Source organism: Canis aureus, chromosome 3 (genome assembly GCF_053574225.1).
Source record: "Canis aureus isolate CA01 chromosome 3, VMU_Caureus_v.1.0, whole genome shotgun sequence".
Classification (NCBI taxonomy): domain Eukaryota; kingdom Metazoa; phylum Chordata; class Mammalia; order Carnivora; family Canidae; genus Canis; species Canis aureus.
Window position 1 is genome coordinate 37,605,428 of NC_135613.1, and position 27,956 is coordinate 37,633,383.

At 44.6% G+C, this 27,956-nt stretch overlaps 1 protein-coding gene across 2 annotated transcripts in view; it reads right to left on the reverse strand.

The window, feature by feature from the left end:
• The window catches only part of DAB1 (DAB adaptor protein 1), a 1,166,965-nt gene that overhangs the window by 1,086,563 nt on the left and 52,446 nt on the right, over nt 1-27,956 (reverse strand). For both annotated transcript variants that reach the window (XM_077891933.1, XM_077891931.1), the window contains exon 2: nt 25,399-26,233. The gene's annotated coding sequence lies outside the window, so the exon portion shown is untranslated. The remainder of the gene's footprint in view (nt 1-25,398; nt 26,234-27,956) is intronic.

The following is a 27,956-nucleotide window of genomic DNA, read 5'->3' on the forward strand; positions in this document are numbered from 1 at the left end:
TTGGTTTCAGCTCAGGTCATGAATACAGGGTCCTGGGATGGAGCACCACTTCTGGGCTCTAACACTCAACACAGAGTCTGCTTAGAACTCTCTCTCCCTCTCCTTTTGACCCTCCCCCCTCTCAAATAAGTAAATCTTTGTAAAATGGAAACCTATAGATGTATAATTGTAGAGTCAACCTCATGGCAATTTAAAGAGCACTGGCTTTGGAGCCTAAGATTCTATTGAAGAATTTTGGGACTTTCTAGCCTTATAATTTGGAGAGAATCACTTGGCCTCACTGAACCAGTTTCCTCAATTTAAAACAGAGATAATGATAATCTTATTTAAAAATTCTGGGAGAATTCAATAAAGTAAGATATAAAAGAAGGGTCCAGAAAGTGTTAGTATAATGTAAGTCCTCAGGAAGGATTTGCTATGTATATATCTTTTATTATCAATGTGAATACATTTTGTAAGCCTACATGTAGTTATAAGGCATTATCATTGTGATTACTGGCCAACCCAGGTGGAAAGCTCTGGAATTGATTTTTTTTTTCTTTCTTTTTTTTAAGCCCAGAAACATTCTCAGAGAGCTGTGGTTTTCTCTTGTGTGCTGGTGTTGGTTAAGTCTTCTTAATAATACACACACACTCTCACACATACAAGTGTATACACATACACATACATACATTTATTTCTCTTTTCTTCCAAGTCCCCACTGAACTCCAGCATGCCTGAGAAAATATAAATCAGAATTTATCATGTTTTGCTGCTTTCCCCCGGGGTGGTAGGGTCATATATATATTGCTAGAAATGATCCACCCACTCGTTGCTCTCAGGGTCCTTATAGAACTGAACACCTGACCCTAAACAATGGAGGGAAAGATTCAAGGGACTGCATTGCAAGGAATGGAATTTTAAACAGATTCTCAGTATCGGCTTGTAGAATGACGCTAGTTCCAGAGCATGTCCTGTCTGAAAGAATGGTCACTGGCGCATGCAAGCAAGCCATGTCACATTTTCTTAATACTGACACAGCCTCCAGGGCAGGAAACAAGCCCCACGCAGGGAGTCTCCACACCAGCTGAGCCCTGGCTGCACCCCTCACTATCTGAGAGTATAGGAAGGCCCCCTTACCTTTCTGGAGTCCCTCGTTTTCTCTGTGAAATGCAGCAGTAATACTTGTTACTGTGACCCCCTCCCCACAGCATCCTGAGGGTCACCAGCACAGACAGTAGGCAAGTGCTTTTTGCCCCAATGGAGAGCTGTACAAATGTGATGTGCCATCATGAGCACAGGGCAGTACCGAGGATGGCTGGGATGGCCAATGATGTCTGCAAGAGTGGGGTCCTGCAAGGAACCTTTGGTTCAAACAGGACTCTCAAAAATCTGGTTTTCTCATGAATGTCCTTATTTTATTGGTCCTACACATTCCACAGCCCTATAATCCGAACATCTAATCCTCCTAAGTTTTAAAACTGCCCAGGGATCCAGATACACCAGATAGAGTGGTAGAGGTGAAGAAGCCAAATATAGAGACCAAGTGTTTAATCCACCGGAACAATGTTTTAGGCACAGAAACAGGTTAATGTGCTAAAATGGCAATGACAAGAGGCAGAGAGATGTGGGCTTAACATAAAGTGGGCTTCACAAAGCTCTTTATAAGTGTAGAACTCAATTTTAGGGAAGAAGGGGTTATCAGCTTTTGACAAATCCATGTCAGTAATGCCTACTGCAGATCCTCATATACCTTGGATATTTGGGTGGGATGGGGTGGGGAGAAGAGCTGTGTGCATGTACATACACATTTTGGAAAAATGTCCCAGGTAATTGTTATATTGTCTCTCTCTCCTCCATCCCTCCATGGTTGAGAACTCCTGCTTGAAATCATGAGCTCCACATTATTTGCAATAGCCAAACTATGGAAGCAGCCCAAGTGTCCATCCATAGATGAATGAATAAAGATGTGAATATTATTCAGCCATAAAAAAAGAATGAAATCTTGCCCTGAATAGAGGTAGAGAGTATAATGTTGTGCAAAATAAGTCAGAGAAAGACAAATACCATATGATCTTACTCACATGTACAGTTTAAGAAACAAAACAAATCAGCAAAGGAAAGAAAGCGAGACAAACCAGACTCTTAACTGTAGAGAACAAACTGGTGGTTACCAGAGGAGAGATGGGTGAGGGGATGGGGGACTAGAGTACACTTTGTTGAAAAATTGAAAAATAAAATAAAGTAAAATTATAAAAAAATAAAATCATATACTCCAGATAGACATTCACTGAACCAAGCTTGTGGCTTATTTAACCTCCAATTCAACTCATGAGCACCAAACATCTTCCTTTCTGCAGAGCTGACTTTCTCACATGGTTTGTATCTATGAATTATAATGACAGTGATAACAAAATGAATACCTTCTACATGTACAACAATGCCTCACAATCTGCAAGGCCCCTTCCCATCTAACTATTTCATTTGATCCTCTCAACCTTATCTCCATCCGACAGAAAGGAGCTTGTGGCTCAGAGAAGTGAAGCGACTTGCCTAAAGTCACACAGCTAAGAAAAGACTTGAGTTAAATGCAGGTTTCCCAGATCTTTATTATACACAGTTCTCTCCACTCCTGCCACACAAATAAAAATAACTATTGGGGCTGTTATTCAACCTTTTGTCTGTTTTAAATACTCATAGTAACTGCAGTCAATACCAAGCTAAGCATTTTATATATAGTATACAGCTTCATAGTAGGTATTACGGCCCCATTTTACAGCTAAAGACACTGAACCTCAGGAGGGAAGAGACTAACCCGAAAATGCAGTTGTCTTAGGCATCTTCTCATCCCAGATTCCCGCTCCGTGTGTCTGCACCATGGATCTGCTTTGTGACCCCACAGTACTCTCATGCTGTGTTGGCAGCAGCTGTTCAGACACGTCTTCTCTCCGTGACACTGTAGTCTCTCCAAATGCAAGGCGATATCTTAATCCCAAGGCCCTCCATACCAGTCCCAGGGCTCACACGTACTACATGTGTGCATAAATATCATGGAGCACAGAGAATACACCCAGGACTGGATTTTGAACCCATATCTCTCTGACCTCTGAATGCTTTATTTGGTTCTATCAAAAAATGGCCCACAAACAGGTCCGGAAAAACCCAGGTTCTGTTCAGAGAAAATTGTTCTTCTTTCTGAAGTGACTCTAGCCATTTCTCTGGCCAGAACTAAAGGTGTAATTGGCTTTTGAACAAAGAATGCCAACCCTGTCCCCAAAGCCCACAGTGCCTGGGTGAGACTAGAGCTAGCTAGGCATAATTAGCAATTTTTTCCTCTAGTCTCTGCATTAGAAAGATGAAGTTCCAATTATAAATGTCCTAAGAAAATTGCTACTCAAATGCACAGAGTGATTTTCAAGGCATTGACACCTCCCTGGTTTGCTTGCTTATTAGATACAGGGCTTGAGGTGGATGGAGGAGTATTTAACAGCTAGTTTTCAGGCCAATGAATCTGAAGAAATTCTCTTTATTGGTCTGCAAGAGGAGGTGGGGATGGGGGAAGCAGAACCAGATCTGATAAAGGAGATTAAATGGCCTTATACATCTGACAGCAAAGAACAGTCCCCATGGGAATCCCAAATCCTGCTGGTGCTAATAAAGTGCACGATATTACTCCGGTAATATAGTGTACAATATAAGGCGTCCAGATGCCGGGGCCAGAGCCACGACCTACATCTTCCGCAAACCAATTTTCTGCTGGGTTGGATGTGTAAAAAAGAATCCAAATACAGATTTTTTTTTCGTTGAAAGAATTGCTTCTCTGGCTTTTTTACCTTGGCCTGTCTGCTCCTCCCACCCCCTGCGTTCTCAAAGTGGGAATTACTTCTAATCCACTCACAGGAGAAATCACTGCTTCACTCAACTGTGGGCTATTACAGGACAATTGGGCTTCTTGTGGGCCTCCCAGTAGCAGTGGGGTACAGGGGAACAAACGTAGAATTTGCAATCACATGAACTAGGCTCAATTCCTTATTTTCCTATTTATATGTCTCCTTGAGCAAATTTCCCTTGCTTCTCTAAGCCTGAATTCCACATCTCCCTCACAGAAATGCTCTGAGCGCTAAAGGTACTGCATATGAAGTGTTTGGCACAAGTGCTATAACATAGGATGAGTTTCATTGACAATAACAATTATTAGCAGTAGTACCAGCAGCTTCCATTTGTAAAGCTTAAAGGTATCCTCTTAGGGGGAGGGCATTTTTTTGGCAAGGAGTTTGGGGTGGGGGGGTAGAAGCATGGAAGCTTCTTAAAAAAGATGAACAGCAACAGTGCTTTATTTGTTGATGACCAGCTCCTGAGCATCTGCCGAATGTGATGTTATAAGCATTGTTACGAGCACCAAGAAAATGCAGATGGTAGTCACTCCTTTTCCAAAACCTTGCAGACTGCTGAGGAGACTGCAAAATGTCATAGCACGTGCTGCATGCTACTCTGTCCCTAGCAACTGAATGTCAGTCATCTCATTTGACAATCTCAGGAACTTCACAAAGTGGGCAAGACATGCATGGTTCATCCCCACTTCATAGGTAAAAAAACTGACGCTCAGAGAGATGAAGTGGATTGACTAAATTCAGAGACAAAGTAGAGCCAGCATTGGGCAGGCCTTCTAAATGCTCGTCTCTAGTTCTTGGGTTTTAACCACTGTGGAATGGCCCTGGCCTGGCCTGTGATTGAAACGCCAGCTCCGGCCATCTCAGAATTCATGGCATTTCCAATGACTACAATCATTCTGTTCAAAAAATGTTGGGGATTTCTCAGAGCCAACCCAGTGTGGCATATGAGAGATGCTATACTAATGTTGCTTGGCTGATTATAATAAGGTAATAGGGATCCCTGGGTGGCACAGCGATTTGGCGCCTGCCTTTGGCCCAGGGCACGATCCTGGAGACCCGGGATCGAATCCCACGTCGGGCTCCCGGTGCATGGAGCCTGCTTCTCCCTCTGCCTGTGTCTCTGCCTCTCTCTCTCTGTGTGTGTGACTATCATAAATAAATAAAAATTAAAACATAATAATAAGGTAATAACAACAGATATATATCTTTCCTTTGTAGCACAATTTCTAGTTCAAACAGTGCTTTCATATATGCTGGCACGAGTGAGTGTGTGTGTGTGTGTGTGTGTGTGTTTTACTGTTAAAAGTTATTATCCCATTTCACAGGCAATGAAAAGGAGATTCTGAGAAGTTTACTTTCTCAAAGCCACAAGCTAAGTAAGGCTCAAGGTGGGTGTGCAGAAGTCCAAGTCTTGGGCTCTTGCTAACATGCAGTCTCCTGACTCATCACAGGTATGATGTGAATCCCCAGAAACTACAGAGTGTTCCATAGTTCCCTCATCAGAGCAACTTGGAATGTGATGGAACTGTTAAGAACACAAATGAAAATGCTCTCCACCTCCTCAAAAATAGTTGATATTTATTGAATGCTCACTCAGTGAAAGGCACTTTGCCAAATGCTTTCTTTTAAAAAAAAAAGATTTATTTATTTATTCATGAGAGACAGAGAGAGAGGGAGAGAGAGACACACACACAGAGAGAGAGGCAGAGACACAGGCAGAGGGAGAAGCAGGCTCCATGCAGGGAGCCCGACGTGGGACTCGATCCCGGGACTTCAGAATCACGCCCTGGGCCGAACAAAGGCAGGCGCTAAACCTCTGAGCCACCCAGGGATCCCCCGAAATGCTTTCTAAGGACTATTTCATATCATCCTTAGGAGGAAGGCTATATCATTAGCCTTATTTTACAAACAGATTTAGAGAGGTTACTTGCTCTGGGCACAGGTGGTAGAATTTGGATTTGAACTCCAGCAGTCTCATCCCACAGGCACTAATGACCTCACCCTTGTTTAATCCCTGGCACAATCCTACCAGTGTCTTCTGGAGAAGCCCAATGTTCACCGACATTATTTAATGACTGCCACTGGGATCCCTGGGTGGCGCAGCGGTTTGGCGCCTGCCTTTGGCCCAGGGCGCGATCCTGGAGACCCGGGATCAAATCTCACATCAGGCTCCCGGTGCATGGAGCCTGCTTCTCCCTCTGCCTGTGTCTCTGCCTCTCTCTCTCTCTCTCTCTCTCTCTCTCTCTCTTTGACTATCATAAATAAATAAAAATTAAAAAAATAAAATAAAAAAAATGACTGCCACTAACTGCCAGACATAGCCTTCGAAGCAATTTATATTGACTCATTTAATCCTCATAAACATTTCATAAGATAGACATTGCTACCCCATTTTAAAGAGGAGGAAAACTGTGGCTGAGAAATGTTGACTGTTTGCCTAAGATTGCAGAGCCTGCTAAACGCAGAGGCATTTTCAAACACAGAAATATCTGGGGGAAGGTTCATTCTTCCTTCAAAAACTCTGGAACCTCCTAAAAGGAGGCAATCTGAAATACACAAAAGAAAAAGAGACAAAGAAGGCAACTGGAGGCAACAGAACCAAAGGCCTACAGGGTTCTAACAGCACAGCTTTCCAAAATCAGGGAGTGTAAAATTTGCAAAAGACTGGATTAGTCTGGAAAGGCCCAGTTGAGGAAGCAAACCTCTAAGGCTTTGAAGACTGGAAGAGATTTGGATGGCCTAGGTATTCCACATATTCCAGAAAAGCACACTCATAATTCAAGTGGAGTCTACAAACAGATCCAGGTAGCAAAGGGGAACCATGGTCAATCTGCAAATGGTGGAGGCCTCCCTTGCAGAATTAAAGCTTGTGTCCAGGACTGTCTTTAAGCCCCATGCCCATAGCACATTGAGATCTCTTTGTTCTCCTTTAGCATGCAGTCCACCAGGAGCCAGAGTAACAATGGAAAAAGTCAGAGAGGAAATAAACCATGAAGGAAAAAATAACATACACATCTCATGTGGGGTCTTCTGGGAATGAAGGAGCAGGACATGGAGGGAGAGAATTCAAGCCCCCCTCAGCTCTTCTTTTGCTCATTTCTCCTCCTTTCTTTCTCCTTCCCTCCACAGTATTCTGCATGCAGTAGCAAATGTATGAATGCTTGGATGGCTTGGCAAAACACTCTCCAAGATTTATTTCTGTTGGACAATCTTGCATTCTTTTTTTTCCCCCTGCTGACAACTCTGTCAACAGCAGGCTCCTCTGCGAGGCTGTGAATTTGGAAATCACATACTTGATTTAGACATTGTTGCTTAAAAATCAGACCAAGAAAGCAGACTTCTGAGATCAGGGTGACCTGCAGAACTACTTGGTTCATTACCTGGGAGTCAGTGAGACCCTGGAGCTTGGTAAAGATACTATCCAGAGTGGGGTATGGGGCAGCAGTCCTGGACAAGTGGTCAGTTCAAGGCAAAGCGGTAGTTCCAGTAGTTCAAAAACTAGATCTTTTTGGATGAGATCTAGTAGTAGTCTTAAATTAATTTGAAACTCCAGTGCTGATAAGCCACTAGGTAGCAGGGTACTAGATAATGTGAAAAATGTTTAATCAAGTGCTAATGGGAATGCAAACTGGTGCAGCCTCTCTGGAAAATAATATGGAGGCTCCTCAAAAAGTTAAAAATAGAGTTATCCCATGACCCAGCAATTCCAATACTGGATATTTACCCCAAAGATACAAATGTAGTGATCCGAAGGGGCACCTGCACACCAGTATTTATGGCAGCAATGTCCACAATAACCAAACTTGTAAAGAACCCAGATTTCCATTGACAAATGAGTGGATAAAAAAGATGTGACATATATGTTCCATTACATATATATTATATATTATATATTATATATTATATATTATATATTACATATATATGTATATTCCATTATTAAAAATGGAATCTTGCCATTTACAATGACATGGATGGAACAGAGGATATCATGGTGAGTGAAATAAGTCAAACAGAGAAAGACAATTATGTGATCTCACTCATAGATAGAATTTAAGTAACAAAACAGAGGATTGTAGGGGAAGAAAGGAAAAAATAAAACAAGATGAAATCAGAGAGAGATATAAACCATAAGAGACTCTTAATCATAGGAAACAAACTGAGGGTCACTGGAGAGGTGTAGGGGGCTGGGGTAACTGGGTGATAGACATTAAAGGGGCACATGATGGAATGAACACTGGGTGTGATATAAGACTGATAAATCACTGACCTCTACCTCTGAAACCAATAATACATTATATGTTAATTAGTTTAATCTGAATAAATAAAATTTAAATATATATGCATACACACATATACACACATATATACACATACACACGTATATGCACATACACACATATATACACATATACATAACACACATACACACATACACATAGAGAAAGAGAGAAAGGCCTTCCCTATGAAAGGAAGTTAGGTCTAAATTGCAAAGGATGAACACAGCCAGGCAAAGATGCAGAGATCAGGGTGGAAAGGGGTTATGGGGCATACTAAGTGCAGGATGAACAAAGGCATAGCCTCCAAGATCTCCATTTTACAGATGTGAAAACGGAGGCTCAGAGAGATAAGTAATCTACTCAAATTACCCAGGCAGTCAGTGCTACAACTAGAATTTGCTCCAAAGTTTCCTTTTAACCACTTCACTATACTGTTTACATATTAAACATGGAATACAATACCTTCAACAGGGTCAGTAACTTACTCACAAGCACACAGACAGTTGGTGGCACACTTGAGATTAGAGCCCAGGTCTTCCTCTTCCGGATCCAGTGCTCATTCCAGGGCTATGTTGCCTCTATACATCTCCCAGCCTTGCTGAGTCCCAAATTCCCCACCACATCCTTGCTCCTGGATCCTTTCCATGGCTCCCTCACTGTGGAAATTCAGTCATCAAGACGGATGCTTTCATTTCTTTTTCATTAAATTGATAAAAAGAATGAGGTTGTCTCCCTTCCTGTGGCCTTTCCCACCCTTGGAAACTCCCAAGGTCAGAGGTCATCAGGCATTCTCACTTTCAAGCCATCCTCTTAAAGGCCAGCTGGTCTGGGAATAAAACACCTCGGTGTCAGGCATTTAATTTTTAAAGAGAGAGCAAAATGGCGCGAAGACTTTAAAAATTGCTCTTGGCTTTGTGTAATCGCCAGCGGGCTGGAGGTCACCACCAATCCCCACATCTCTGGAGACCTTCCAGCTTAGAGAAGCAGGTGGAGTATTTGTTCCCAGAGCCAGAGAAAATTGCAGACCTGACCCCACCTTCCTCCTGCTCAGAATGGACCCACTTCTCCAACAAAACCAACTCCTTATTCAAATGTGCATCCCCCTCCAACGGCTCAACCACTGACAAAGAACAGATACAAGACAAAGCGGCACTTAGAGGGATTCTTAAGAATGTGCTGGCATGTTACTTATGACATGGCTCTGGGTAAATGTCTGCTCCTGAGAATCACAGCTGAATTGCAAACAGACATGCAGCCAAAGGCGGCAACAAAATCAGTGTTTACTAAACGTAGGCTGTGCTAAGCTCCAAAGAGGTGTAACATAATAATACTAATATTGGTCGGATACCTACAATATCATACATCCTGTCCATATTGCCTTCCTATACCTTGCAACAGCTCTTCCAGGGAAGAATTACAGCATCATGGTTGGCAATATGATGTGATAGTTAAAACTGTGGGTTCCAGAGCCAGACAGACTGGGTTTGAATCCCATCTTTGTCTCTTATTAACTGTGTGACCTTGAGCAAATTACTTAACCTCTCTGTGCATATGTGTCCTCGGCAGTGCAATAGAGGTGACTATAGCAGCAAGTTCAAGGGAGTATTGTGAAGAGTATGTAAGTTAATAAGATGCTTAGAAGAACGCTTGGCATGTGCTATGTTTTGGTAGGTATTAGTTGTCTTTGTCATCTCCACTGTATATATGAGGAAACAGTCCAGAAAGTGTGAATGAATCGCTTGAGGTCACCTAGCCAATAGGTGAAAGAGCAGTGAAATTTGGGGCTCTTTCACCTATACCTCAGCTCATATATTGCCTTAGAATATTCTAATGTATAACATTATTACCCCAACATTACATATCATTGGCAGGACAGAGGACTATTTCGATGGTAGTGAACTTGAGACTCGGCAAAGGGAGATGACTGGGCCAAGGCCACAGACATGGCAACTGGCAAGCCAGATACTGAACTTAGGTCTTAGGCTAGCTCACCCATCCATCACAAAGAGCAGGGTAGGGGGGTGGGTGAAGGGAGGAGCAGAGCAGGACTGGGCAAGCTAAGTGGGTGAGAAAGAAACAAGATGGCAGACTTGGCAACTGAGGTGTGAAGAGAGGCAGGCTGGATTGAGGTGCGAACCATGGGCTAGAGGTCCTACACGCACACTGTATAATGATTATAATATTGAGCAAGATGATTTCTAACCACAAGGCTTGAAACAGAGTTTATTTTGTGTTTTGTGATGACTACTCTAAGAGAGAGCCCGCTTAGCTCAGAGAGCAAAGGATACATCTCATAACTGAGTAGGCCTCCCCAGGACAAACTGTGGTCACTTACCTGCCCCCTTCCAAGTGTGCTCAGCATGTGCTGACGTCTGAGTCAATCTACTGCCGCAGTGACTCCCTCAATGCACCATTAATGAGCTCATTCCCAGCACTGTGCCCAGCCCTGAAGTGGAAAGGATGAAAACCTCATGCCCCTGAAGAGTTCCAGTCCAGTGGAGAAGCAGCAATGACTGAATGATGCATTGTGGGAGCACAGAGGAGAGAGAGACCAACTCTGTCTCAATGGGCTAGCAGAAGTGATGCTCAGAGCAGGTGATGTCTGAATGGTGTTTTGATGAATAGGATGCTCCTGACAGGAGAGTGACAAGTGAGAGGGATGGCACTGGAGGTGGAGGGAACAGCAAGAACAAAGGCTCTGCATTTCTCACCTCCTCACAGCAGCTCTCCCTGACCACTCATATATAAATTGCAAACTCTTTATTCCCTGCTTTGTTTCTCTTCATCTTTACTAATTATGCCATTATATTACCTATTTGTTCATTATCCATCTCTCACTGGATATAAGCACCATCAGAGCAGACCTACTGATTTCTATACTGCTGGATCCCAGTACCTGCAACTAACTATACATAGCACACAGTAGGTACTCAATAAAATCTGTCAAATAAATGAGCCAGTTGCAGGTGGATGTGGCTAAGAAAACCAAGCAAATGCTTGTATATTTGCATCTTTAATGTGAAGCAGAATTTAGGGACCATTTTCTTAATTGCCTCTTTCTTTCCCCATCCACCTAACATAAAATACATGTCTTGAAATGTAGAGAGGAGGAGGAGAAAGGAGTTGACATTTATGGGGTACTGACTATGGTGATAGTTCGCGTAATTTCAATCTCCGTAACAACTTGTGAGTAGGTATTACTCTCTCTAATTTGTAGTAAAGGAATTCTAAACACGCTGATTTGCTCACTCTCCCAGCCACTGAAGGAAGTGGCAGCGCTGGAGTTTGAAAACGGGTCTGCTGAATCCCCAAGGTCTGCCCAGTGACCATACAGAGTCCCCTCTGGAGCCATGACCGCAACGAGGTACTGTGTAACCTGCATGCAGTGTGATGGGCTGCCAGGAAGTTGCACTGCTTCCAAGGGATCTGCTGTGATCTAGGTCTTTTCATTATGTCACTAATGCTCTTGATAATCTCCATTGCAAAGTACTCACATCCCCTTCAATTGTGTTAGGAGACAGGTTCAGAAATGGAGTAAACTGAACCATGATCACCTGGCTGGTGAAGAGGGTGGGGAAGCAGTGTGTTCCTACCTGGGGGCCAGGAGGTCTGCCTCCCAAACCTGTGATCCACCCCCTGCCCCAAGCTACTCTGAGCCACAGCCCAGAGGAATTTGAAATCTCAAAAGAAACCTCCATTTCAGTTCCCAGAGCACATGACAGTTTCTCACCCCAGATTGTTCTCAGCTCAGTATGAAAACATATAACAGGGTATGAATGCCTGAGTGAAAGAAAGACCTAAACTTAAATTATTCCAGAATGGCACGCTATTGTCAATGATTGACAACCAGTCTCGACTCTTACCAGTGACAGCCACACACAAAGTAAGGCTTCAAAAAGAGCTTGGTTCTCTTCAATTAGCAGAGCTGAAATGAAACCACTTAGAAAATTATACTATTGGGTAACTGGTGGGTTTTAAACATAATGAGAAAAATAAAGGCTAGGCTGATGTTTACCATCAGCTGAGCTAGAGACGTCAGATGTGCCAGGACTTGGGCCCACATGTTCTCCCTGCCTGCCTCTCTGCCACAGCTCCAGCCCCAGAGCCATTCTTTTACTCCTGTAGCAAATATATATTGGTTCCCTACTGCCACGGACTGGAGCTACAACAGGGAGCAAAACCGATATGGTCTGTGCCTCCTAGTGCTCTCAGACAAGCAAACAGTGCGACGCCTCTGAGAGGTGACATAATGGGGAAATGCAGGGTGAGGAGAGAGAACTACAAAACAGAAATTTCACACTGAGTGGAAAACAGTCCTGTGGGGCAGAAAAGCCTGCCCAGCATGCTGTGTGCTCAGCCATCGGGAGGACAAGGGTGGCTGGGGCAGGGGCTGGGGAGCCGTGGAGGTCATGGGCCCTCCTCCCGCTAGGCCCATCTGTCTATTCCCCGGGAGTGCTAAAATCACGGCTCTGGAAAGCTGGAAGAACTTCAAGTCACTCAGCACCATTCATTCAACAAACCATTCTCCAAATTTGCAACAGCTCAGGAGGAAACAAGAGCATGGCACACACACAGGACCTGCAAGTGATTCCTGGGGCCTAAGTGGCCCAGGCTGCTCAAAGAGGGCCAAGGATGGGAAAGGTTTGCACTTTGTCGTGAGACAACGGGGAGCCACTGAAGGCTTGAGGCAGAGGAATTGACACCATTAGTTTTGGGATTTGCCAGATACCACTCAGAGAGTGGGATACAGAGGCTGGGTTCTGAGCTCTGGATGACTAACCCTGGAGCCTCTGGCCTTGTCCCAGTCTCATATATGTGGGGTTCCTATTTTGAGACTCTCATCAGTTTATTTCACAAGGATTTTCTGAGCACCTGGGCTAGGAAGGCGAAGAGATGAGGAAGCAGAGTTCCTCCAGAGACAGACATATGTTCTCTTGCAGGGTGGGAGCCCTGAGTTCTGGTCCTGCCTGTGTCATTAACTTGACCTCCATGTAGAGGGAATGCAGGGTATGCACAGAGGGAGGAGTGGAGGAAACAGTTATGACACAATTATGTCTCTTGGTCTCCCTCCTGTACTTGGGAATCACCCTGTGTGGATGGGATGTCACAAAAGACCCACGAATGAGATGGCTGACACCTGGCACAGTCGAAAGAATAGTGTCTTTATAACAGCCATGTAAAAGGCTGAAGAGGCAGTTCGGTCCTTATTGGGCAGATCCAGCCACCACAGTCTGGATAGAAGCTGCCCCTTTAGCTCGCAGAACCAGGCCACTCACAGTGGACAGAGCCCAAAAAGTCAGTGTGAGAGAGGGGTCTCTGCCTCAAAGGTCATAAGATTCGGTCAGGCCTGGGGCCGAAATAAGGGAAAGGTGCCCCTGGAGGCAAGCTTAGGTAAGCTGCCCCAAACCATGGACAGCAGTGCACCAGCCAATTAGAGCTAATTAGCCACCTGTGGAGCAGGGGCAGCAGAAAGGCCAGGGAGGGGCTGTTGGGAGGCCTGTGCCTCTCCTTGCACCCCTGGCAGTGCCTGCAGGAGCCAAGGCAGGCAGACTTGCCCTTCCACTCCCAGGTAACTCGCCCTGCTCGGACTAATGAGCCGAATCCAGTGATGGAGGGTACAACCTGCTGAGAAATGTTTTCTCCCTTCTTCTAATAAACTTTTCAAAAAGGCTCCTGAGATCCACGGCTGGATTCTCCCATGAACACAGCCCCAGGTGTCAAGGGGACAGAGGCACACAGTAACAGCTCATTTAGCAGGGAACAAATGGCCCCCTTTCAGGCCAACAGTTGAAACATTATACACTTAGACAAGTACTAGGGCCCAAGACGGGTGTCGATCGGAAAGATATGCAGAGGACACAGCACCCATTCTTTTGAGAAATCCCCTGACTGCTCTGGGGGAAAAATGAAAGATGACGTTCTCTTCAAACAATCCAGAAGGCAAAATGCAAAAGTGTTGGTTGGAATAAAATATTGAAATCAAAATGATTATTAACAGTAATAATGGCTTGTATGCATGTGTGTACAGTCTCTTGTCATTCATGATTCATTTTCACATGCATCACCTCTTCGAAGCTTCACATCAATTTTATGCAGCAGGACAGGCAAGAGGCAGCATCCCCAGTTTATAGGGAAGGATTGGGCAGGCTGAGAGCTTAAGTCCAATGTCACATAAACCAAATGTCAATGCCACAGTTCAAACCAAGTCTTCTAATTCCAAATCCATTAAACATCCCATATCTGGACAGCAAATCCAAATTTTGTTATGTTCTTTAACACTTTCTTTTTTAAAAATCACTCTGTATTAGAGCTGGAAAGATCCTTAATAACACTGGAAATGTGGAAACCAAAGATGTTAAACAATATACCCAAGGTCTACCATCAAAGTCGGGTAGGTCCTTTGTCTCCATACTCCCTCCAAGTCAATGTTCCTCTCTCTGACTGCTTCCATTCAGGCCTAATAACAAGGACTATTTCTGCAGAAACTAGCAATACAAATATTTTATTTTATGTTGTCCCCTTAAAAACAGTAGATGCCAACGACAAACATTTCTTTTTGACACAGATCTTTATCTCTAATAAAGCAGTAACATTAATGTGGTGGGAGAAACAAGCACAGAAGGGAATGAGCAGAGTTCCCTACACACAGTAGGGGTTCAATAAATGTTTGCTGGACTGGATGTAGTGAAATGAGTGTGGACCCATAGGGAAAATAGAGAAAGGAAAGGTATTTTGCACTTTGTAAGAGGCTGTGCTAGGGATTTGGCACGGAGAAGGCATTTGCCATATTCCAAGCTGGTTTTCGACATCAGCATGATGTTCCCACTGTCTTAACAGTGCATACTCGCAGAGAAAACACAGCAGGTTGTGTGCTTCCAGGCAATCCCTTGGAAAATGTTGGACCTTCACTGAAGTTTTGACACTGTTTTTGGTGTCACCTCAGTGTCTATTTTTTTTTTTTTTGAGGGAAAAATCATGGAGTAAAGAGTGAAGTATGTAAAGGAGGTAGAACTGTTAGTGAAATCCTAGTGACAAACCTGATGTCAGGAGGCATTCTCTCACTCTTGTCACTGAACTGCTCTATACAAGATTCTCCCTTGGTAACTTCTGTCAATTTCTGTCTATTTTTACTCTTCCTCTCAATCCACTGGTGGTTTCAAAGTATTTGGGGGTTGGTTCTCTGGGAGGCAGGAAATGTCACAGATCACCTTTTATACTTTGGTCTAGAAAGTACACTAGGAATCACTACCATTCATTGAATACCTGCAATAATAATGATTATCAGGAAATCAAAGGGATAACTGAATTTTATTGAGTGTCTACTACATGTTCCATGCTAAGCACTTCACATGCATTATTTTATTTAGCCTTCATACAACCACCCTGTGATGTTTAATTTGCCTAAAGCTATATAACCACATGGTGGCAAAGTCAGATTCTGACTGCAAAATCCATGTTCTTAACCAGATAGGGATCACTCATTCTTTTATTCATTTGCACAATCACTATGTACCAGGCCTTGTGCTGGCTACTGAGATACAGAGATAAAAGACAAAGACCATGCTCTCAGACAGCTCACACTAGCATGAGCAGACAAATAAGCCAAAGGTCACATATGATGTGCCAGGTGTAGTAACAGAAGGGATTGCTGGGTGATTTGGGCATATCCAGGAGGGACACCTAATCCAACCTAGGGAGGGTACAAAGAAGATTCCCAGAGGAAATAGTTCCTCAGTCTTGAAGACTAGGGAGAAGTCTGTCAAATGAAGGAGGACCTTAAGGGCACGGAGAGGAGTGCAGCAGGCACAGAGACGTGGAAGCATGGGAGAGCATAGGCATGTTCAAGAGTCTTCCAAGTAGGTCAGAATGGATTGCATGCAGAATAGAAAGCCCGACAGCAAACAGAAAGAGGATTGGCAAGGAGTGAGGCTGAAAAACTGGGTACAAACTGAGGAGGGGCTTTTCTGCCACCGTAAAGAGTTTGAGTAATATCCTGAAGGCCACGGTGGCCCCTAAGAGCTTGTAAGCAAGTGTGTGATGTTCAAGGGGGAAGCCTTACTGCTTATGTACATGCCACTCCTAGAAGGGAAAAAGCAGGGCAGCAACACTTCCATCACCGCTCCTCAAAGGAAAGGGACTGATTTATCTTTTGGGTGAAATCCAGACAGGAGCACAAATATATGTGGCTACAGCAGATATGCTCTAGACTCTCTCAACACAATTCCAACTGCACTTCTGTGTTACTTACACTTATGTGTGAGACCCAGGAGTGACTACAGGGTGCTCTAGGACACGAAGCAGACACATTTGCACGAGGCTTGGAAGAACTGAAAGATAGCTGGTATCTGCCACATGAATAGACAGTAGCTCTTCTGGGGCAGCTCGAAGATCCTCCCATGTGTCCCTAGCAACAGCGTCATTTCCACCCTAACAATCCCATGGTGTGGTTAAGTAACTGTCCTCATATTCAAGCTTGGCTCCCAGGACCCTTCTAGAATGTGGTAGGCTACCCAACACCCATTAATAAATCCCTTTCTGCTTAAACTGTGTCATTATCAACTAAGAACCTAATTGATATAATAGAACACTTCCTTTCTTTCTCTTATTCCAAGCTGCCTGATCTCAGAGATCCTCATTCACTGCTGACCCAAGAAATAAGTCTATGAGGCCACTTGTGCTCCTACAGGGGGGAAGGGAAACCTGTGTATATCCAACTCAGACCGACAGAAAGAGAAAGTTCAGGAGTCCTGATGTAGCTGCACAACCTGCACAACCTCCAAACAAACTTTAACAGAAATAAGACCCAGGTCTTTGTCTTTGACTAGCTCCTGTATTCATCTCCTACTTGGGTTTTAACTATGAGGGAGAAAGGACATGATTAAATATCACTCTCACCCATCAAAATCCCCCCACCATCTGAAAAAAAGAATACATTTGTGCTTTGGAAGCAGGGAAACCAGTCAGAATCAGCCATTAGGCTTAAATAAACCCAATTCCAGAGTTAGTCGGAGTAAGGAAGGAGATGCTTCTGTGCTAATCAGAAAGGCAATGGGAGCCCATGGGGTGCAGAAACTTCAGCTGGGAGATGCAATCTGTTGATTACCAGGAGACCCTTTTGCAAAGGAGGCCATAATCTCAAACTTGTATTATTTGCAGGGGGCTGATTTTCCCCTTGACTCTCACAGAGTTGCCAACACACCTGCTTCCAAAGCATGTGTTCTCCCCACCTAGACCTCTTAGAGCTAAGAGTGAAGGTTGAGTAAGAAATAGAAATAATTAATAGAGCCACAGAGGACTATACAGGGCATGAGCTAAATTAAAGAAAAATCAACCAAAAGTCCCAAGGTTGCTAGTTCCTGAGCTCTGTGTCATCAGCAAGCTCAACTCTTCTCCCTGCCTTTTCCCATCACTAAAATAAGGAGAGAAAGATTATAAACACAACTGTCTTTACTGAGCAACTATTTCACATGTCACACAACAGTGGGCGGTGGGAAGAAAAAGTAGGCAACTGTTCTCAAGAGTTGGCAATCTGGCAAGAAAGCTGAGAGGGTGCCAGCAATGATAACAGTAGGTGTGGCAGACACTGCTAGTGCATCCACCAACATCAACTCTCCCTGTCTTCTAATATAGCACCCTGATTCTGGCACATGGCCACCCAGAAAAAAAAAATAGTACTCCTTAGCCTCCTTTCTCTTAGGAGGGGCCAGTCACCTCCATGCTGGTCAATGAAGATGCAAAAAAGAAATCAGGGAGGCAACTTCTGGCAACACCCTTAAAAAATTGGGAAGGTACTCCTCTGACCCCTCTTCTCTCTTCCAGCCATCTACTGTGATAAGGATATGTGATGCACCATCCTGGATTATAAAGATGACAGCAATGTCCTAGGGATGGAGAAGCAGCAAGCTAAAAGGACCCTGGACACCACATAGCTTCACAGCATAGAGCTGCCCTATACACTCAGACTTTTCAAGACTGAAACACATGTATTTCTACCATTCTAAAGATCTTTTAATCAATTTTATCTAGGATCTTGGCTAAATGTTGTTGGGACTACATCATAATTAATAGAGATGGCAGGCCACCACTTCATTTATCCAGCAATCCCATCTTCCCAGAAAACAGCTGTAACAAAGAAACAAAACAGACCCCTAAACAGCCACAGTTGTATTTTCACTAGAGGCTGATGCCCTTTATTCATAGTAATGGCATCCAGGCCAAGACTTGGCTGATGCTTCCTAACCCTCAGTATACCTATATTTCCAATGAGCACAATTCCTGATATGTTAGCCCATCGCCAACACAAAGATGGGTAGAAAGGAAGAGGACTATGTTTAGAGGTAGGTAAACTGACAATACCAAGACACAATAGCACAAACTGATAGGGAGAAAAAAGACTGGAAGAGTATAAAAAAACAGACACTAGAATCTAAAATCTTGTATATCCATAGGTCTGAGACCACTTGTATAATTTGGAGAAATGGTCCTGTATCACTAAATAGTCCTTTAGGGGGTGCTTGGGTGACTCAGTAGGTTAAGTTTCTGCCTCTGGTTCAGGTCATGATCCCAGAGTCCTGGGATCTAGGCCCACATCAGGCTCCCTGCCCACCGGGGAGTCTGCTTCTCCCTCTCCTTCTGCCCCTACTCTCTACTCATGCTCTCTCTCTGTCTTGCAAATAAATAGTCTTTAAAAAATAAAAATAAATAAAATAAATAGTTCTTAAGATTATCAAGTATATAGTTCAATACAATAACTGATGCTCATAATTATATTTTTGAATCACACTTATTTTAAAAAGGAGGGAAATGTGTAATTTATTTATAAATATTTCCAAAACATTAGTCATCTTGAAATTTTGTTAATTTGAAACATCCCAGCTTATAGATGCCACATATATGTTGTTTCATACAATCCAATGTTAAATGAAATATACTTGAATATCACACATGGAGTCAGTATTATAACCATTTATTCTGAACCTACACTTTAAGATTTATTTATTTATTATTTACTCATGATAGACACAGAGAGAGAGAGAGAGAGAGGCAGAGACACAGGCAGAGTGAGAAGCAGGCTCCATGCCGGGAGTCCAATGTGGGACTCGATCCTGGGACTCCAGGAGCGCGCCCTGGGCCAAAGGCAGGCACTAAACTGCTGAGCCACCCAGGGATCCCCCTGAACCTACACTTTTTCAAGACTTGCCTTAGATGTGATATCTTAAAGATGAATCAGACACATCCTTGCTATCTAGTAACTCATGGTCTAGTTTGGGCACAGACAAATAAAGAGATCATTATGACACTAGATCAAACCTCTAAAGAAAGAAAATCATATACGATATAGATGAAAAAAAAAGATTGCTTTCTAGAATATGAAAGAAATCCTTATGAGATGACAAGAAAAAGGCAAACCATCAAAAAGAAAAGTGGGCAAAAGCTGAATTAGCTATGCACTTAGAAGCAAATCCAAAGGCCCAATGAATATGAGATGATGCTCCTCCTTGGTAGACATCAGAAAAATACAAAGCAGATAACAATGAACTATCACTTGCTACCTAACCAGGTTAGCAAAAGTAAATGAAATAACACATACTCCTGGCAAAGAAACAGGGAAAAGACTACTTTGTACATGTTAATGGAAATGTGAATTGTTATACTCTCTTTGGAAAGATCTAAAGCATCATAAAAAGTACATATACTTTGACTTAGAAATGTTAGTTTGCGTATTCTACTCATAAAAGTTTGAGCATATCAATAGGTGATGATGAACGACAGAGATGTTTTATTTATTTATTTATTTATTTATTTATTTATTTATTTATTTTTATTGGAGTTCAATTTGCCAACATCTAGCATAACACGACAGAGATGCTTATTTCAGCATTGTGCATAAAAATTAGTGGAACCAAAGTAAATGCTCATTGGTAGGGAAATGGTTGAAAAATCTGTGGTGTATTCATACCACTGAAACTTACAAAGCCATTGAAAATAGTAATATATCTATACCAATTGACTGAGAGAGGGCTGCTGGGGGCAAGAGGCAGAAGAGTTAGTTTCCCATAGTGTTTTAAGTGAGAAATACAGTATGCCAAGGAATATATATATGATCTCATCTTTTAAATGAATGACAAAAATCTTTATGTATGTATATACTGTGTGTAAACACATACATGTAAATATTATGAGAACATAGAGAAAATATAAAAGATATCTAGGCTATTAGATTAGTTTGTGAGGAAAAGGACACAAAATAAGCAAACAAAAACGTTATTAAAAAATAGATGCCCAGGACAAAAAGCAAACAGCCTTCATAATAAGGCAGAGTATATAAAACCATATCCATCCATAAATGCTAGTATATAGGTCTAAGGACATAAATGAAAGGACATTCATCTAATTACAATGAGAATTTCAAATGATTTTTACTAACTCCTTATATTTTTCTATACTTTCACATTTTTTATTATTATTGTTAACTTGTATTATTCATATAACCTGAAAAATTAATAAAGTGATTTTTAAAACCTACCACTGTCAGTGTGATCAATATTTAGTAGAGCTAACTAAGAAAACTTCATGCGGGACTTGGTGCCCACTCTCAGCTTTAAAAGACTAGTGGGAAAAAAATAAATAAAATAAAATAAAATAAAATAAAATAAAATAAAATAAATAAATAAAAGACTAGTGGATTTGGAAGAGATTTGAAAAAGAAAGGTGTTCCAGGCAGGAAGAACTGCATAAGTACCAACACTAGACAGAGAAACGAGCCTTGGCACTAGCTCTCAGACAACCTGCCTCATCTGGAACAGAAGATAAAGACAACACCCACGGCTGGAATTCCGTGACCATAGTTAAATCAAACAGATAAGAAGTAGAAACAGCCACCATCATGCATAAGCAAAAACATAATTTTTAGAGTTCACATTAACAAAGGAAACAGCTTGGTTTCTTCAAGTTCTACAGATTGACAAATATTTTGAGTCCTTAGGACTCTGTCCATGGTGACACCATGTGTTTCACTCAGATGTAAACTTCAGTTTGGTAACATTTTCATTTTAAACCCTCCTTCCTGTCAGTTTCCAGCTCGGCTGTAAATATTTGCTTGGAGGAAAAATGTCACTAAAGATCTGAGCTCAAGCTTCCAAAAAAAAAAAAATGATCATTTTGAAACAAGAAGTCATATTCTGCATGTTAATTAAACAAAAAGTCTCAAGACCTATGGCTTGGAGTTCATTTCAGAAAAAAAAAATCGTTTTTATTTATTAAATCCTATGAATACAAATAAACTCTTTATTTGGTATTCCTTCTTGTTTAATTCTGCCCTTCTGAGATAGAAACTTCATGGGCTTTGCTAGATAAATTAAAAGGCTTTCTAGTGTCACGAGGTCTTCTGTCCTCCACGATAGGGCTCTTTCATAGGCTGTAAGTTGAGCAACTGTTAATGGTACGGGATGCCTGCACTCCCACCAGCAAAGACAGAGTCTAAATGTCACCAAGCGATGGTCATGACCTTGCCCAAACCAACCAGTGTTACACACAACCCCAACTGAAGTTGATTTCAACCTGAGACACATTCCCTTTGCTCTTTTACAAGATGCTCCTCACTCCGTAAATGGGGCTCGTAGCTAAGAGGACCCCAATGTTCGTATTCCCATCACTGTATTAAGAATCATGGCAGCTAATATTGTTATTCCATTTCCAGGGAATTGAAAGACACAGAACCTTCAAGTGACCCTCCTAATGAGTAGGGTTCATAAGGTAGAACAGGAATGTGTTCTCCAGACAAGGAAAAGACGTTGTGCTCACAAAGGTGTGAAAGGCATGTTTGTAGTGTGTGTGTGAGTGTAGAGTGCGTACATGTACATGCGCGGTGGTGCTGTATAAGGGTGTGTATGTGTGAGAGGGTTGTGATGTGTATGACACTGTGTGTTAGAGAGAGAGAGAGAGAGTGTGTGTGTGTGTGTGTGTGTATAGGAGGGAATCAGAAGGCCAAGCTCTGAAAGGCTCTGAAGTCTACGGTCAGATATTTGAATATTATGCTTTAGGCAACAGGGAAACCTTTATGTTTTTTGATCTGGGGAATAATATGATCAAAGCTATGTTTTAGAAAGATCAAGTCACAGCTCTGTGGAGGGCCCATACTGGAGGCCAGGAGATGAGTCAGAGGCTCCAAGAATGATCTGGAATGGGGAAAAGGGGGCTGAAGGGGAGAAAATTAATTGGAATTACTTTCCTAACACTCTTAGTTTTAGATGGCAGGTAAAAGTGTTTACTATACTATCATTTTTCTTTTTTTCCTCCAACTTTAAATAAATGAAAAATACACTCTTAAAAAAGTTGTCCATTCTGTGAAAAAAAAGATCTAAAAACAAAGGAATACCTCCCCTCCGAAGCTGTTTGAACACCCAGCCTGCCCAAAGGGAGTAGGACCCTGATCTGACCCAAACAAGAATCTGCTCTGGAGGCTATGCAAAGCAAATCTGCTAAGCAAATGAATCCCTTGCCAGCTCCAACTCCATACCAACAACTGCAGCCCCCAGTCAAGGAAAAAGCAAAAACTGGAGCTGGCAGCTTTCTGTGGTGCAATGTTTATGTCATAAGCAATTATCTGATTACGTCAAAGCTGAGTTCCAAGCAAGTGTATCTGGAATGAGTCTTTTGCAGATAAGGGTTTTCCTCTAGATTTTCTCTCCCCTTCTGTGAACTATAATCCCTCCTCTCTGTGTGTCCTCCCCTGCCTATGTTCCTTCCTCCTCTTCTTCCTTCATTCGCTACCTCTCCTGCCTCTTTCCCACTGCCTGCCTATATTCAAAGCCCAATGCTATCTCTGTCTCTTGGCCTCTCTTTTCACTCTCCCCATCTCATCCTCTTTCACTCTTTCCTCTCGTCCTCCCTTCTCCCCCCATCTCCCTTCCCACTCTATAAAATCGCTTCAATTTTAGAAGAGGGGAAAGGCCTTTGCTAGCACAAGAGTCTGAGCAACAAATAGGATCACAGGAAGGTGAATGATTGAGTCCAGCTTCAAGAAAAAAAAAAATGAATCTCGGAAAAGAGAGTGTGCAGAACAGTGGCCCTTCATTCTGAGGAAGGCGGGTGGAGCCTATGGCTCCCAGTTGTTCCTGAACACCAGTATCTCTAGGCAGTCTTCCAGCTGGGCAATTCCTATTTGCTCATAAGCCCCAGCCAGCTTTTTCCACTGGGAGTGAGGTGGCACTGCCGCTTGTCACATTGCACTGCTCAGCTACTCTCTTGATCAGCTCAGAAAGGAAGAAAAACCATAAAATTCAGAACCAGCTCATGTCAGCACTGCAGGGGATGTCAGTGACCACCCAGTCCAATGTGGTCAGGTCACTGGTGGAGAGACTAGGGCCCCGGCTCGCTAAATGCCACGGGGACTCATTATTAGAAAACCCAGACCTAGGACCTGTTGCAAAAATCCCTCTGCCCTGGGAACAGCTCTAGGTGTTTGTCTTCTGAAAAGGAATCCACTATATAAGGTCCAGATGCATAAACAGATAGCATAAGCTTAAAATAGAGATGGAAAGGGATTAAAATGCACATGGTACACATTAGAAATCCCCTGTATGCTGCTAGCAAGAAGGATTTGAGAAAGGGAAGTCTGTTGAAGATGGGGCTGCAGTGGTGGAGGGCTCTAAGCTCTGAAGACCTTTTTAATATGGCTGTATTGTAATACTGCAGTGCCAAACCCCGCCAGTCATTCCAAAAAAGAAAAAGGAAGCCCCGCTTAGCAGCAGAACTTCCCAGCCCTGGAAACAGATTGCCTTGCATTTGCACCCATTTAATAACCGTTTTATGTAGCAAGAGCAGGGGAAATGTGCATCCTCAGAAGGCACAGCACGAGAACCTCCTTCTGCAACAACGCGATTCCTCGGACATGAAACTAAAATGCATTCATCGGAACTCAGCCTCCCAAAACAGCAGCAAAGCCACTGTGAGGCGATTTCCAGGCGAGAGCCCCTCAGAGACGAGGGGGATGGGGCTGGCAAGCAGGGGACACACCTTTTCTGAGCTGTTGGAAACATGCTGCCTGCAAAGTCCACCTAGACTGTGCCGCAGAGGGTTAATTTCCTCAGTGTGGGGTAAATTGATGCCCACACTCACAGCCCTACTGAATCCCCCACAACCTCTACCGCCACCGTACATTTGGATTTTAAAAAAAAAAAAAAATCTTAAATTCCCAGAAATTTCCTGATCAGCCATATCTCTTCGGAACAGCCCCTCCACCTGGGCTGGATTCCCATCTCATCACCAGTGAAAAAGCCCAGAGAGCCGGGCATAATTATTTTGCTACAAGGTTATGCCTAATTGGCCACTAACCTAATTGATTAATCATCTCATTTTTCAAGGCAGCATCAAAGAGCCCAACTGAGCGGGGAGAGAGAAAACATGTGTCCAGGTGGTGCGAGGGGTAAAAATTACAGACGGGCGGCGGGGCGAGGGGGGGGGGCGGTTAGACCCGCAGCCTAGACCCGCAGCCACCCCCTCTGGTTTCTGGACGCGGTGGTGGACAGAAAATCCCAGAAACCCAGCACGAGTGGGGAAATGCGCAAGACCACAAAAAGGACAGAGCCAGGAACCCCCGACGCTGCCCAGCCGGCCTGGGTCCAGCCACCTCTAAGAGGATGAAGTTGTCTCCCCTGGGCTGGGAAGGGTTACGTGGCTGCGCATCAGCCCAGCCTAGGCTAGCGTGGGGAGGGGAGCAAGAAGCACTTGTCCCGGGGTCCGCGAGTCCTCGCGGGGTGGGGGTGGGGGTGGGGGTGGGGGCCCCCCGGGAGGTCGCCCTCGGTTGCGGCCACAACTTGCGCGGCGGCCCTCGCCTGCGTCTTTGCGCGCCACCCAAAACTTTGCGCACACTGCGGCCGCCGCCCGCCCGCCCGCTTTTCGCTTTTCGCAGCGAGTCGCACGCCTCCAAGTGCCCGGGCGGCCCCTCGGCAGCCGCCCTGCCCGGCTTCGGGCTCCAGACTTTCCCGTCGCTGCCTCCAGTTCCCACCCAGGGGGCCCCCCTCGCGGCTGCGGGAGCGCGGCGCCCTCCCGGGGGTGCTGGTGCGCAGGCGGCACGGGCGCGGGCGCGGCGTGCAGGACCACCCCTGGCCGGGCCGGGCCGGGCCGGGCCGGGCAGCCCCCGCGGGACACGCTGACACGCTGGTCCGCGCGGCCGTCCCCACCCCGGCGCGCCCACCCGGAGCCTCCCGCGCCAGGCGGGCGAGCGCAACACCTTCCTATCCTACCTTCCAGCCCAGCCGCTGAGGACCACACTCTGCGCTCAGCCCTCTCGACTCATCCTCTGGCTGCAGGAGCGGGCGACAGAGTTCCGCTTTTGTTCCCTGGGGCTGGCGGGGCCGTGGAGGGCGGCTGCGGGGGTGGCCGGGGCTCGGGAGCTGCCGCGGAGCTGGGAGCCCCGCACGCGGGATGCTCAGCTCACTCCCAGCAGCTCTGCCGGCAGCAGGAGCGGCAGCGGCGGCAGCGGCGGCAGCAGCAGTAGCAGCAGCAGCAGTAGAGATAGTGCCGGCTCTCTGCAGGCCACATCTTTCATACCTTATACATCACTACCGCATTCCCCCGAATAGGGGAGCCCCACAGCATTTCGCCACCTAGCGCAGGACGCGGGAGCCCGCAGCAGCGTCCAAGCCGACCTGACCAGGATGAGAGCTCCGCCGAGGGGAGAAGGACCTCAGTGCCCGCTGGCGCGCTCCCTCCCCTCCCCGAGTTCAGCGAGGCCTACACCTTGCCCCCATTCTGCAGGGCGCACCTTCCGGGATTGGCTGTGACTTGAGGCCCAGGGAGGTCTGGACTTGAGGCCATGCGATGACAATTTCTTAGAGGGAGCGCCCTCCTAGCTGCTGCTGGTGTCCTGGCCAGCACGTGCCTTTCCACCGCCTCTTCCTCGCTTTCGTCTTCTCACACGAGGCTTTGCAGGAGCAGATGACTTCTCCGTGTCCCCGAGACACATTCGGCTCCTTCCAAGATCTAGAATGCAGGCTCAGGAGCAGTCAGACAAGGGGTCCAGTCGCAGCTGTGTGACCATAAGCAAACTGCTAAATGATGGCGCCTCCAGTTCTTCACCTGCAAAATGGGAATCAGATTACGTCTCAGCGTTGTTCGGAGAATCAAATGAGACAAGCACAGAGCTTGACACATGTTGGGTGATAGATAGCTTTCTTCCTTCATCCAGCACAGGTCCACCTCTCCTGGGATAATAACGTATCAGTAACAACTCGCCTATTCAAAAGTATTTATTGTGTGCTTACTTATGTGACAATCTCTATTTTATGGAGTGGGGGTAGGACTTTCCAAAAGATAGGCAAGCAATCCTTACTCTCTTGAAATTTGTCGTCTCTAGCACAAGGACACAGAAAATAAACCAGTAAATTAGCAAGACGCTGGCAGATAGTAATAACAACTACGACAATGTAAATGACAATGACTTAATGTCAGATGGTGGCATGTGATAGGAAATGACCAGGATGGGACATAAGGCTGGCAGTTGGGAAAGGACTGAGAAGACAGCAACTGACCTGAGACCTCTATGATAAGGGGCCAGGCATAAAAGATCTGAAGGGGAAAGCATTAAAGACAGAGAGAACAGCAAGTGCAAAGGCCGGCCCTGAGGCACGAGTGAATGAATGCATTTGAGGAAGAAAACTAACTATGGCTGGAATACAGCAGGAACGGTCATTAGTGGTACGAGATAAAGTGGGGGAGGTCAGAGAGAGAGAGGCTGGTCTTATGGGAGGAAGTCCATAAGGTGATTCAACTCAGAAGTCTGGAGTTCAAAGGAATGTGATTGTTCTGGCATTGGAGATAGTACAATTTGCATTTGTAAATGCTCACCTGGGCTGTTTTCTCTGTTATGCAGAGAATGGACTGGAAGGTAGAAGCAGGGGAACCAATCAGAGGCTCCTAAGTCCCCTTCCATTCCCTGGCCAGCACAACCACAGTGACCTCTCCTCTTCCACCAGGTTAGTTAGGGGGAAGGGCCACTTGGAGGTATCCTGGGAGCTTGAATGTGAGTTTCTCCCACCACTCTGAGTACCCCTTTCCTCGCCTGAAAAATATAAATAATCATATGTATTCTTATTATTGTACTTAATAAGGGGATACAGGCCCCTAAGGTGTTAAATAAGTGTTAATTTTCATCTTCACTGTATCTACCCCACTTCTAGAACTTCCAGAGTGCTCCTCCAGGGGCCTCCAGAGTGTTCCTCCAATACCTTAGCTCCATCAGGGGGAAGGGAGGGTTGGCCATCCCAATCCTGGAACTGTCCTGCCCAGGGCCTGGCAGGGGTAACTTGTTGAGTCTAGAAAGAGTTCCTCTTGACACCTGCAGAAAGGCTTGCATTGGTAATGTCAGCCCCTGAGCCCATCATCTGTCATCTTGCCAAGCAGGAAACCAATTTTCATTTTGTTTAGGTGCTTTTTTTTTTTCCTACCTGATACCCTCATCTAGTTTAAAGCATGCAGGACATCATCTTATGAAGCACTCAAAGTATAAAAATAGAAGGGGAAAGAAAGGGGTGGGGTGGGGTGGCGTGTAGAGCCAGAGATGGCAGGAAAGGAAAACAGACAGTCTTCTCTCTCTTAGCAACAGGAGGAAAGGTTCTCAGCCGAGACACATGCAAATGCTCTTGCATTCATGCAGTGTAATAGATTCCAGAGGACTTCAGAATCCTTTTCCCCATCAATGCCCACAGAAACAGGAATGTTTGGGTATTGCCTCCTCTGACAGATGAACGAGCTGAACCCCAGCTAGATGACATAGTGGAGTGGGCGCTTGGACCCTTTCTCC